General features: G+C 37.4%; 1 pseudogene across 1 annotated transcript; it reads left to right on the forward strand.

Moving 5' to 3' along the window:
* The first annotated feature begins 2,113 nt into the window (after nt 1-2,113).
* Nucleotides 2,114-6,908, forward strand: LOC149153536 (uncharacterized; annotated as a pseudogene). The gene is made up of 6 exons (XR_016262495.1): nt 2,114-3,302; nt 4,389-4,804; nt 5,223-5,387; nt 5,482-5,547; nt 5,866-5,934; nt 6,069-6,908. The product of XR_016262495.1 is annotated as an uncharacterized LOC149153536 (transcript).
* Nucleotides 6,909-13,011: the final 6,103 nt, after the last annotated feature.

A 13,011-nucleotide genomic window follows, 5' to 3' on the forward strand; every position in this document is an offset into this window, starting at 1 on the left:
TTCCCTTTAAAACTAGATGCATTTGAACACATCTAAATTTAGGTGACGGAGGGCCCATTTGAGGAATTGGGCGCAATTCATAAAATTGGGCCAAGGAAACACTTCAAACAGGTAGGAGAGGATTAATTCCTCGGTCAGGTTTACTATGTAAATTACGTCAAGGAAACACTTTGAACATGTGAGGAGGGGTTTGATTACTTAATTGTGTATGATTTGGAAATTAGGCCAAGATAAATAGGTGAGAGGGGCCTGATTCCTTAATCAAACATGATTTGGAAATCAAACAAAGGAAAAAGTGTGAATGGGTGAAGGGAGGCCCATTTTGGAAGTTGGGATCAATTTTTTAATTGGGATGGAAGTAAAGTTCAAACAAGAAAAAATGGTAGGGATTCTAAGCATTCACAACGGGTTCCCAAGGATAAAAAATTTAAAAGAATATTGGCTAAGTGAAAAGGAACCCTTGAGTGTGTAGAAATTATGAATGCAAATCTTGGTTTTGAATGCTTTGGGTCAACAAGGTGATAACACTATTGGCAATATTAGGAACAAGGAGAGTATTAACATTATTTTATGTAGCTTATTTTCAATCTCTCTACTTTGCATTTATTATAAGAAGCTCTAAATTGGGTTTAAGACTTACTTTGTATACATAGTGGCCACATTGAGGAATTTTATAAAGTCAAGGATTTGATTCTTGGTGATATGGAGGTAATACGACGGATGATGCCTATCCGTCCTTGGAGGTGTTACTTAGGCTTTTAGACAAAAAAAATAAATTAGAAAGGAAAATAATCTTGATTTTACTCATCTTTCTTGCAATTCTCTTTAACATTTCCATAACTTATTTTGGAAAATAATCTTTATTTTACTCATCCCTCTTGCAATTCTCTTTGACATTTCCATAACTTATTTTGTACATGTGTGAAAAGAAAAAGAAGGAAAAGAGAAAAAAGAAAAGAAAAATAGAGTTTTTCTCATCACATTTGCCTATGCCACTTCCCTAACAAGACAAAGAAAAGAAAAATAGAGTTGTTTTTTCATCACATTTGCCTGTGCCACTTCCCTTACAGGAATAATAGCATCCAATTTACCAATCTTTCAGGGAAAAGAAAAAGAAAAGGAAGAAAAATAGAGTTGTTTTCTCATCACATTTGCCTCTGCCACTTTCCTTACCAGAACAATAACATGCAATTTACCGACTTTGCAAAAACAACAACATCCCTTTACTCACATAGGTGGTAGTTGCAAAGGAAATCTAAACATGGAAGACTTTGCGAGACCTTAGTTTTACTCAAATTGGTGCTAGTTGCAAAAGGAATTTAAACAAGGAAGACTTTGGGAGACCTCATTTCAATACCTTTGTCTAAGCGTTGGGGCGGACAAGATTCTCAAAAAAGGAGAAAAAGCAAGGTTACTTATTAAGGGGAAACAGGAAACAGGAAACAGGCAGCCCATCGTGCATCACACTGGAGAAACGAGTATCTTAAGAAAAGAAATAGAAGCATGTGAGGCCCCTGCTCAAAAATATTCCCCGTTGAACTCAAAACACGAGAAATATTAAAGTAAATTAAGGAAAAACAGAAAAACAAAAAGAAATAGAAAAAGTCGCAATGGATTCTAAACTGCGTTTAAGAAAAGCTTCGTGTCCGGTCTTATGACATGTCTGAAAGGAGAATCAGTACTGATCGGACTCAACCCACGACATTCCTCCGGGTTTACACATGGCAAGGTCGAAGGGGATTGAATCGTACACGTCAGCTTTGAAGAAACAACGGTGTGAAGGGTACCTAGAGGTCCCGGTGGGTCCCACGGGCAGAATCTGATCCTGGCCCCACACTTACGAGGTTGACGTGCCGTCGCCGGAAGGCGGCGCTCAGCCGCCCCCGAATTGGCGGCATCGGCCGCAGCCGGTGGCGGTGGGTGGACGGAAATCGAGAGAAACAGGGGAACAACCGACCTTGCCCGTCCGATCTGGTTGACTCGTTCTGTGTTTACGCGGTGGCCCACCAGACGGGAAATCAGAATGTTCTCATACGTCTGCGTCAATTGACAGAAAAGATTTCGGTTGTGCAATTGGCGTTCTTTTGCTGCAAAACTAGGCACGGGACGAATCATCTGGCATTGAATTAACTATACTGCTTCAAGACTCAGGACCGGCTGTCGGTGATTTGGGTGTGAAGGAATGATTCAGTCATCGCCATTGAAAAATAATACAGCGATATATATTTTATGTATATTAACCCACTAAACCAAGGTGAAGGCACCAGTCTTGCAAGATAAGTACCTGTATACTATAGGAAGCATTTAACTGTCCAGAAGACGATAAGACTAGTCAGAAGGCACGGAACAGCATCAGCACAGTAATAAATTGTATAAGACTTCATAGATTTTAGTGCGAACACATAACGACTTCAATCATACCCAATACCCATATTGGTTAACATTTATGAGCAGAGACTAGGATCATCCATGTTCTGCTACAATGTATAGTTCACAATCAATTGCAGAGAACTCAAAGTTGCCACCCAAGTCTGTGTCTCGATCTACTTCCAATGGATTTGAAATGGGTTATTGTTATTCGGAAAAAGCCGAGCAGGGATTGATGCAACAGGTCGCTGAGAGTAGCAGGCATTCGGCTTCCACAGGGCACAGTACTACCAATATCCATATGGATAGCAATCTTTCCACTCAAGCGTCCAGTGGATTGATGCGCTATCGTTCTGCGCCAAGCTCCTTCCTTGCAAGCTTAGTGGATGAAGCAGGGGATTATTTGCCTCGGATTGCAGGCTCTCAAGAGCCTGATCATACTGTTATAGCTCGTTATTTCTCTGCTGATTCTTCTTCTCTTACATCAGAGTCCAGTTCTGGAGTAATTCAATCACATGGGTTAGATAGATCTGCAGCGCAGAAAGATCCCAAAATGTTTTCTAGGATGAACGCAGGGGCTAACGCTGGGCTTAAGAGCGCTGGTGCTGGTGCTGGAACTGAGGATGTGGGCAAGCACCGTCTTGCTTCAATACTTGAGAATGGACCTGAGCCTGAGTCTGAGGCTGAAGAGGTACTATCTCAGGACAGTTTTTGTAATTCTCAGATGATGTATCAAGCGCAGGAATCTCGATCTGGTGTGGAAAATTCCTACAGAATGAACCCACTTTGCTGCAATCCGCTTGTTTCCTCTGGAGAAAGGATTAATAATTTGTCCCTCACTGCAGTCAAGAATAATCTTGTAAGACACAGTAGCTCCCCAGCTGGACTCCTCTCTCGGTTAGCTGGTGTTGATGGACGAGGACTCTATGAAAATGGTGAGAGCCTATGTGGATGTTGTTCACAAACGTTATACATATTTTCTCCTTTATTTCTGAATCCTCTCGTAGTCTTTTGATCCATAACTGTGCAATCTATTTTGATTCTGGCAGTTTCAAAATTGCACGAAACACAACACAAATAGCCAATAATTTTTCAGGCGTTCTTACTTCATTCATTATAGTCGTTCCTTTGACTGTTTGGCCTCACCTCTGTAATTTTCATCTTTATAATAGGATTTGCATACATATATTGATCTAGAGACCTAGAGTCCCACACCAGTTATTGTGGGCTATTGGACGTTCTCAGTGGAAGAATGATCACAAGTTGCACTAAAGGTAACCTAATTACTTAAATAGTTAAATGTCTTTTCCATAGTGTTTTGGCCTAGCTTATTGCAGGTCCTTTTTCTTCTGTACCCCTATTATTTATTTATAGGGAGACTATAAGGCATATATTTAGGGGTAAAATCAAAACAAGACTGAACTCCCTTGGAATCCAATGCACTCGACCCTTTTATTCTTCTCTGATGCTATGCTAGGATTTACTTCCCTCTGTGATGCACTTTTTAAATTTTGTGCTGAAGCTCAAGGGCTTAGGGCTCCAACATGTCTTTATGCTTATTAGACATTTACGTTCTCACCATGCCTCTTACAAAATTTGTGTACTTACAGTTTCTCTATTAAAGCACTAATGCTGACCTATAGTAAAAAGAAGGATGGATGGTAAAAGTACATTAGTTAGCCTTGGAACAGAGAGCAAACCCATGAACTCTAGGCTATGGCAGTATATGCTGGCCATTGGATTTAACCAAGTACAAAATCCAATGGGTGGCATATACTGCCCCAATGCATTAATGAAGTTATAGCTCCATAAATATTGGTTGCCTGCCTGATGCTCAAGCTTTGCTTTGGTTTCTGTGAAGGCTACTCTAGCATTTTGGGGGTCATATAGTAAGAAATGCCTTAATGATCAACGGGCTCTTAAAATCAGTTTTCTGATAGAAACATAATGACAACTTGTATCGTGAAGAGAACCCACTGCCAATAGTATTTCGCATTCCTAACACATGCCTTTTTTTGCAGGTTACTCAATAGGATCAGTGAGGAATATGGAAAACCTTTCCTCTGAGAATTGATCAAGTGTTGCACCAAACAGACTCGCAAGTCAAATAAATTTTATGAGGCAGGGTAATTCTACTTCAGGGCTTTCCTCTCAGCTGAGTGACATGGGTTTGCCACAAGTTGTGGATAAGCTTAATATGCCCGTCGGCTCTTCCGCTGATAGCTTGGGTGGGAGCAGTTCAGATGATGGTAGCTTAAGCAATGGCAATGGAGTCCAACGTTACATGTCAAGCTTCCGGGTTGGATCATGGGATGATACAGTGATAGTTTCTGAGGGTTTTGCAGGCATGCAAGATGCGGCAGCCTTTTCTGCGAGGAAGCGTGTAAGAGATCTGAATGGGAAAATGATGCCTGCTTTGAATCTAGCAGAGTCACAGGTAAGCTTTTGCTTTTAAGATATGCCAATTTAGGTTCCTCAAAACTTTCGCTACAGTTTGTAAGCAAATTTAAGGCTACACTGAATGCTAGTAATGTTTATTGCTTTCATTCATCAGTTGAATCTTCTCCATAGAATTCCGTGAAAATAATGCTGTTTAATTCTTGAAGTCATGACAAACTAAGTTATTTATTTTCTCAATTAAACAAACTTGATAAAATTGTAAAGACCAGTCATGTTATAGTGCCATTCAAAGCTTGAGAGCTTATTTGTTATGCTGCATATCACATTAAGAATGTTTTTGCTGAGCTTTTCTGTTTCTATTGGTTCTTAGATGTGCAACCGAGATTATTGCTCAAATTACTAGTCTAGGATGCTTTTCTGATGGATGAAAATCTTTCTTCTGATTGCAACATTAGAAGGGAGAGCCAAGTAGTCATGTTCCCATGGGATTAAATCATCAGTTCAGCCTAACCAAATCACCTTCCGAAATTGCAATGGAGAAGCTACTCCAGGACTCGGTTCCTTGCAAGATTCGAGCAAAGCGAGGCTGTGCAACACATCCACGAAGTATTGCAGAAAGGGTTAGTATTCAATGTCGGTACATCTATTGCACTAAAGCGAGAGTTTCTAGATATCTTGATAAACTATTTGGTATTTTACTGATGTTACTTTCAGGTCCGAAGAACACGCATCAGTGAAAAGATGAGAAATTTGCAGCAACTTGTGCCAAACATGGACAAGGTAAGAAACTTGGTGAGATTTTGAGAAGTGGCATATTGAGTTGCCGGATTTGAGAATTTTAGAATGGATTGCAATTGTTTAGATCTATAGGAATATGAGACTATTTTTACACGTTTAGATGTCTTGCAGAACTCTAGGTATGCATTTTACATTCTCTTGAAATATTTTGGTTTTCAATTGGTACTAGACAAAAGACTGAGTGAGATATCTTTCTTTCACGAAATCATATTCTTTTCAGATTCATGATGCTTGATTTATATTCAAACGAGTTACAGTAATATTTTATTCCCATTTTTTGACCTTTTTTACTGCATATAGCAAACCAACACTGCAGACATGTTAGATGAAGCAGTTGATTATATCAAGTTCCTTCAGAAACAAGTACAGGTAGGCTACGGAGCATTCATGCAGTTAACTTTTTATTTGGATATGGGAACACTCTTTGATGGCACAGTTATTATGTTCACTATGTTCGGGCAATAGAATAATGACTGTGACAAAGCTGACTTGGTCTTTTGCAGGAACTTTCTGAAAATGAGCCCAAATGCAATTGCTCTTCTAAAATGAATGCATCAGAAACTACTTAAAAATCTAGCAGACTCGGGGAGATTAATGGAATGTATGTATCTTGAAGCCATGCTTTCAAGGAATTGAAGGAAACAACCAACAACCCTGTTCTAAATATGTCCTCTCAAAGACATACAGGACCCCGTTTTCCCTTGTGGAAAGTAAGAGTCTATCCAATCTTTCTCCTGATCCTGTAAAGGTCAGACAGTTGTGCTGCAATGTTGGGGTGTGCTTGGGTTCTGCTATGTTTTTGTTGAGTACCTAAAAAAAACTGGCCCGTCTTTTATTTTCGTTTGCCAGTTTCTTTTCAGAATTCAGACTTCCCAATTATTATGGAATATCATTCAGTCTTGTATGGCTTTTCGCAACCATGCCAGAACTTTAGTGATTTGGTTGACGTTGGTTTCTCTCAACCAAAGAAGCCCGTTTTTGATGTTTTCCAGCATCATTATGTAAGAGTGACATCAAGTGTAAGACATAGGATGCTGATTGTAGTCAACTTGTCAGGCTGATTTTTCTTTTTTGGGTGGAACTGATGTTGTACATGCATTCAGTGTAATTGAGAAGACATAGGGGTGGATTTTATGCAGACTTGAGCAACGACTATGCTACTTTTCAAATTTCCAAGGATCCTCATCCATCTGAAAAGCATGGCAGATTGTTCTTGTAAACTGTGAAGTCACATTCCTGCCAAAGATTGGCTCATGTTAGCGTCTATGTGCTGTTAACTCGACGTGTAAAATTCTGGCCATTTGGGCTTCTCGTGAATATGGAAAAATCTTTTGAATCAAGAATCTCATGCTCTACCAAGCAATATCATGCTTTGAACTTACTACTTCAATAGTATTTATCTTGGTTCAGTAATGAAACAAACTTTCCTGGACACGTTTAAAGAAATTTTATATTTATCTTTTGGCTACTTTGTGCTTAGGATTCACTATACAAATATTTTGGGATGTGTATATGATGATCGTTTACATTGCCTGAGACTCACGTTGTGAAATATGGATACTGTAAGAGTCGTCATGAAACTGTTGAACCATCTAATAACGTGGATGTAGAAAGTTAGTCAAAGAGGCATTTCAATAACCTTGAATTATTTTATAGTGGTCAGCCAGAAATAACCAAAGCCTTTTACATAGAACCTATGTCTAAGGTATTAAAGAGGTGCATATTAAGGGAAGCTGATGTGTAATATCCTGTCCTAAAGAGCATTGTCTGAGCATCATTTTTTATGTTGCCAGCCCACCCAAATATTCTGCTTGGGGTTAGCCCTACTTTGGTTTGAGATTTCTGCCATTGTAAAATAGCAATATTACAGACGCTCTTCTCTATGTTTTGTGGACTAACAAAAGAAGGAATGGCTGTGAATGAAGAATTGGCTCGCCAATATATGTTCTGTCCTGGATTTTTGTTGTCTATGCTTTTATGATATTGCAATCTGTTGTCCATGCACTTCTTTTGACAATGTTCATAGTTAGTGATAGAAACTTTCGAACTGTTTTAGTTATATATGCTTTGCCATGGCATCTTTATATGATCATACACATAACTTTAACTATTGTCGGTCACTTGGTTCCATACAGTTTACCCTGTGGGATGATTGCAAATGTGTGTTTACTAATTTGCATACAGCATACACTTTTCTACCGCTAAGTTATTGAAGCTTTGGTTTATATACAGGCAGATCATCCATGTTTCTAACACGCAACAAACCCTAATAAATTCCTAGTGCCTAATTCCTAAGGCCATAGAAGATTTTAGATTAATCATAAGGAGAATCTGCTATATAGCTATTGGTTGTTTGAGAGCCCTGTGAATGCTATGACACCTGACTGTTTTCCCACTACAAATCTGTTTGACAGAGCAGTGCTCTTTTTCAGTCAAGAAGGCCATGGTCACATCACAATTTTAGATTCAAATGTGCTTAATAACATAGACTGATACAAACACTTTGGATTGACAATTAGGTTCACTGCATAATAGAAGGCATCATGGCTTTTGAATCTTTCCACCCAAGTTGGAAGATTTATATCTATCAAAAGTATGTTCATACTGTCCATGACCACAAAGATAACCTTCTTATTTCAGCATTTGGTTTTAAGATCTCAGAACCATTTAGAACTTTCTAATACCTTGATAGGATCAAGGTGATAGAAAATCTTGTGACCAACAAATTACCTGTTTTTCTTGCAGTGTCAAACTGATCCCATCAATCTCATAGAAGTTTACAACCAATATGCGACTCTTCAAAATTTGGCAAACATTGTGCAAATCTGAGCTGGATAGTATGGATTACGTAAGTTGTCTGGAAGTACAAATGAGACAAAGGTAGAAGACAAAAATATGTACATTTGATTGTTAGAATAGATAGTATTCTCAATTTCGTGGATACGCTTCGCGTATTCTTTCTCATTATATAATTAGAAACTGAGGATTATGTAAAGATAAAAATAATCTAGCTTTGGTCCGAGATAAAGCCCATAAATTTAGTGCACAAGTTAGTACTAGTTACAAAACAATTACAAAACTAAACTAAAATAGTTACTATTATTTTAAGTTAGGGGAGTCTACTTTTTGAGCCGCACACTATAGATTTAGTGCACAAGTTAGTACTAGTTATATAACAATTACAAAATTAAAATAGTTACTTATGATTTTAAGTTAGGGGAGTGTACTCCTTGAGCCACACACCATAGATTTAGTGCACAAGTTAGTACTAGTTACATAAAAATTACAAAGCTAAAACAGTTACTTATGATTTTAAGTTAGGGGGAGTCTACTCCTTGAGCTGCACACCATAGGAGGACGGTATACTCAAGGTGATTTGAACTCTGATCTTGTCGGTTTCACCCAACGAACCCAACCATCTCACCACACATCACTATATAAACTAAAATAATTATTTAATGGTTATAGAACTAATAACCCTAATGGATAGCTCAATTGATTAGTTGAGACCTTATTGCTAAGTACCTTGTATATTAAGAAGTCACGAGGTCAAATCTCCTGGATGATTTTCTGGTTAGGCTTGATATATTATACCGCCTTTGACAGGTCTTGTGTTATAGAGCAATAATCATGAGAATACTCCCTTGTCAAATCCATGATTAATGTATTTTCGAGAGCTATTTAAACCCTTTGATCCCTGTGTTGGCTAGTTAGAAGAAGACGGACATTGTGCACTTCAATAGCTATTAACAATACATAATGTATTGTTGAGAGCTATTTAAACCCTTTGATCCATGAGTTGGCCAGTTGGAAGAAGAGGGGCAGTGTGCACCTCGAGAGCTAGTAGCAATGCAGGTCACAACCATGGTGGAGAGTATACACATGCAAAACGCTGCAGGTTGACAAGTTTGTTTGCTGGTAACATGTGCTACATTTTTGTGAAGGTTATTATAGTGATCTTAATGAGTATTAACCAATTATGCTAATAAGTGTGTTTATTTTGGAATATGGTTTCAGAATTTTAATTTAATTATCAATAATTATTAGGTGGATGATAAAGATTTAATATCTATAGAATATTCTTAGTAGTGTGCCCAAACAAATTAAGGATTGAGACTTATCTCCTTATAGTAATTTTAATTAAATTAATTAATTGAAAAAAGTGTCATATGGACTAGTGTCATATGAAGTGAGTTATGGTTTTTTGGGCATGTGGTATTGCTAAACCATGGTATTGACCCATAATATAGTAACAAATCCTATTTACAAATTAAGAATCTCTATTGTGAAGTGGGGATAAATCAACACAGTTGAGAATCTTGCTCCATATTTTTAAAATGTATATATGTTTAATTTATATATTAATTTTTTTTATAATAATAATAATAATAACTAGGGTTAGGCGGGAAGGGTTGGTCCCCACAGGTTTCTTCGCATAAGAGTTGCTCCAGACGCTATTTCTTTAATTGAAAAAAAAAAGAAAAGAAACTATGCGGATAAGCATGTTTATTTTGGAACAGGGCTTCCAAAAATTTCATTTAATTATCAATAATTATTAGGTGGATGGTAGGGATTTAACCTGGATAGAAAATTTTAGAACATTCTTAGTAGTATACACAAATAAAAAGTTGAGATTTATCTAGAAATTATTGATGTCTTTATTTCCCTTTTGATTAAATTGATTAATTTAAAAATAATGTCATATGGACGAGTGTCATATGAAGTGAGTTATGAATTTTTTGGGCATGTGCTATTGATAAACCATGATATTGGCCCATAGTATCGTAACAAAACCTATTTGCAATGTAAAAATCTCTATTGTAAAGTACGATAAATCAACATGGTTAAGAATCTTGTTCTTTTTTTTTAATGTATATATGTTTAATTTATATATTAATTCTTTTTATAATAATAATAATGATAATTATGCCGACAAACATGCTTATTTTGAAATAGGGCTTCTATAATTAAATTGATTAATTAGAAATGATGCCATATGGATATGAAGTAAGTTATGGTTTTTTTGGGCATGTGGTATTGATAAACAATGGCATTGGCCCATAGTACTGTAACAAAGTTTATTTACAAATTAAAAATATATTCTATTGTAAAGTGGGGATAAATCAACATGGTTAAGAATCTTGTTAAGCATTAGGATAATCATCCATCATTAAGGTGTATCAATGTGTCATTTATAGCGAACCCCCCTTCCTTTTATAGCTTCCTCATGTCATTCGGCATTTTCATGGAAAAATGCTTTTTTTTTTTTAATTTCTAAAATGCTTATTTCTCAACAAGACACATGTCTCATCATTTTTTTTCCCTTGTAACACCCCTACGTAGGCCCACTTGAAGGGGCCACATGCCTAGTTGACTCTACCACAAGGAGCCCAACCTTGATGGACCCGAGGAGGATCAAACCTGAACCTCGTGACAGAGGGCGAATGACTTGGCAAGGGGGGCTTCAACCAATCGAGCTACCCATCCAGGCTAAGCCACATGTCTAATCTATGCATAATTTTAATTTATAATTAGTTAAGATGCTCATTATTCACCTCATTACCAACCACTTTCCCATTTTTGCTTTTAGTTTTCCTTTTATCATTTTCATTTTCCTATTTGAGTGGGTGCACTTGTAAATACTCCTTTCTAATTAAATAAAAACTATCTAAATTGAAAATAACTCTTTACCCTTTTATTCCTCAACTCTAGTGCATCTTTCTCATTTGTTGAAAAATGCAGCGAGAAAATCTCAGTTTGAATTTGCCTTGGTCAAACCAAAGAAAAATCAAATTTCCATTTGAGCGGAAATCTTAGAGGTAGTTAATTGAGGTGACATGACTTTTGTCACTCGATCAACTCAATTAATTCGAGTTGGAGGCCTTGGGTCGAGATAAGCATGAGTGATTGCTAATTTGTAGCAATCTAATTAAGTTAAATTGAGTTATTGTTAGTTAAACTACTTCTAACTGTTGGAGGAACTAGTGGAAGGTCAAGTTGTGTAGTGAGACTTCAGTCACACTTAATGATCATCCAGATAAATAATCAATCAACGCAAAATAATTGTTTCATACAGAAAATTCGAGTTACCCAGTTGAGATGGAGATTCCAAGACAGTGTACTCTCAGTTGTAGAATATTCCAATGTGTACAGGAGGTGCGTGTAATCAGAGATCAGACCTTATGGATTGTGCAATTAATTGAGGGGGAAATCCCTAAATAATAGGGGCTAATTCCTCAAGGAACAACGTAAGGAAATAAGGGCTTGGAGTGCTTGAAAATTGGCTAAGTGTTGGCCAGAGTCAGTCAGTCAAGCAGAGAGATAGACTATACACTTGCAGGCTGTGCTCAAGCTTGAGCAAACATATGTGCTACATCTCTATTATTTGATTAATGCAATACAAATAGGAAGGGGTTTTGAACAGTTGCTTTTCTCTAGATAATCACTATGTGTGTGTGATGTTTCCTATTACGTGTTTATGATTCGTATTCTAGATTGTGAATTGAATTTTGCAGAGCAATAGAGTAGGTTTGTGTCTTGTGATTTAGAAAATTTCATAAGAAGTTGCAAATCTACATCATAATTTTTGCATAGTATGACAGCAGGATTCACACTAGAGAAGAAATTTTGAAGTTGGTTCTCAATATAATTGAATTTGTTGTTGAGTGTTGTAGGATCTCTTCAAAGTTGGGAAGATGAGCTTCAACAGGTTGAGGCTAGTGTGAAAATTTGACAAACCCTGAATCCTATTGCAGCAACTGATGTTAATTCTTCTAACTGTTAATTCAATTTAAACAATTTACTACTTGTGTGCTACGACAAATATCGAATTAAATACGCTGTAATCTTCACAAAATAAACACTACGGAAGAAATTAAAATGCTGAAAGAATAGATGCACACACACACAAATACACATTATTTTTGGAAAAATCCAACTTGGGGAAACTAGTGTAGCAGTTGAGGGCTTTAATACTATGCAGTAGTAAATACGGGTACAAGACTATGGATGCTCAAATCTAGCAATCCATACAGAGAAATGTCTGGCAATAAATCTAGTGATAAAAATCTCACTCCCACTGGTGATCTAACACTGACCTTGGCTCAAGTTGAGCTGCTCGTTGTTGTCTCTATGCAGTGCTACATCAGCCTGCGCAGTATTGCGTCCCACAACTTGTAACTACTTTCCCTCTTACTATATGATCAACTGATGTCTGGAAGATGGATCCTCCTGGCCTCCGGACACTCCTTCCAGCTTTTGGCACTAAATCATCTCTTCTCCCCAACAAAATACATAATCCCCTCTAAAGCACTATGCTACCTCTGGGTGGCTCTTCGCTACCTCTCCATGGCACTCCCTACCTCTCTATAGTGCACTCACTGGAACTAGAAAAACTTCCTCCAAGCTTACTATCCCTGCCTCTCTCTCATTTCTTCGAGTTCACTA

The sequence above is a fragment of the Pinus tabuliformis genome, chromosome 9 (assembly GCF_031772625.1).
Source record: "Pinus tabuliformis cultivar Carrire ecotype Pingquan chromosome 9, CPIR1, whole genome shotgun sequence".
Taxonomy (NCBI): Eukaryota; Viridiplantae; Streptophyta; class Pinopsida; order Pinales; family Pinaceae; genus Pinus; species Pinus tabuliformis.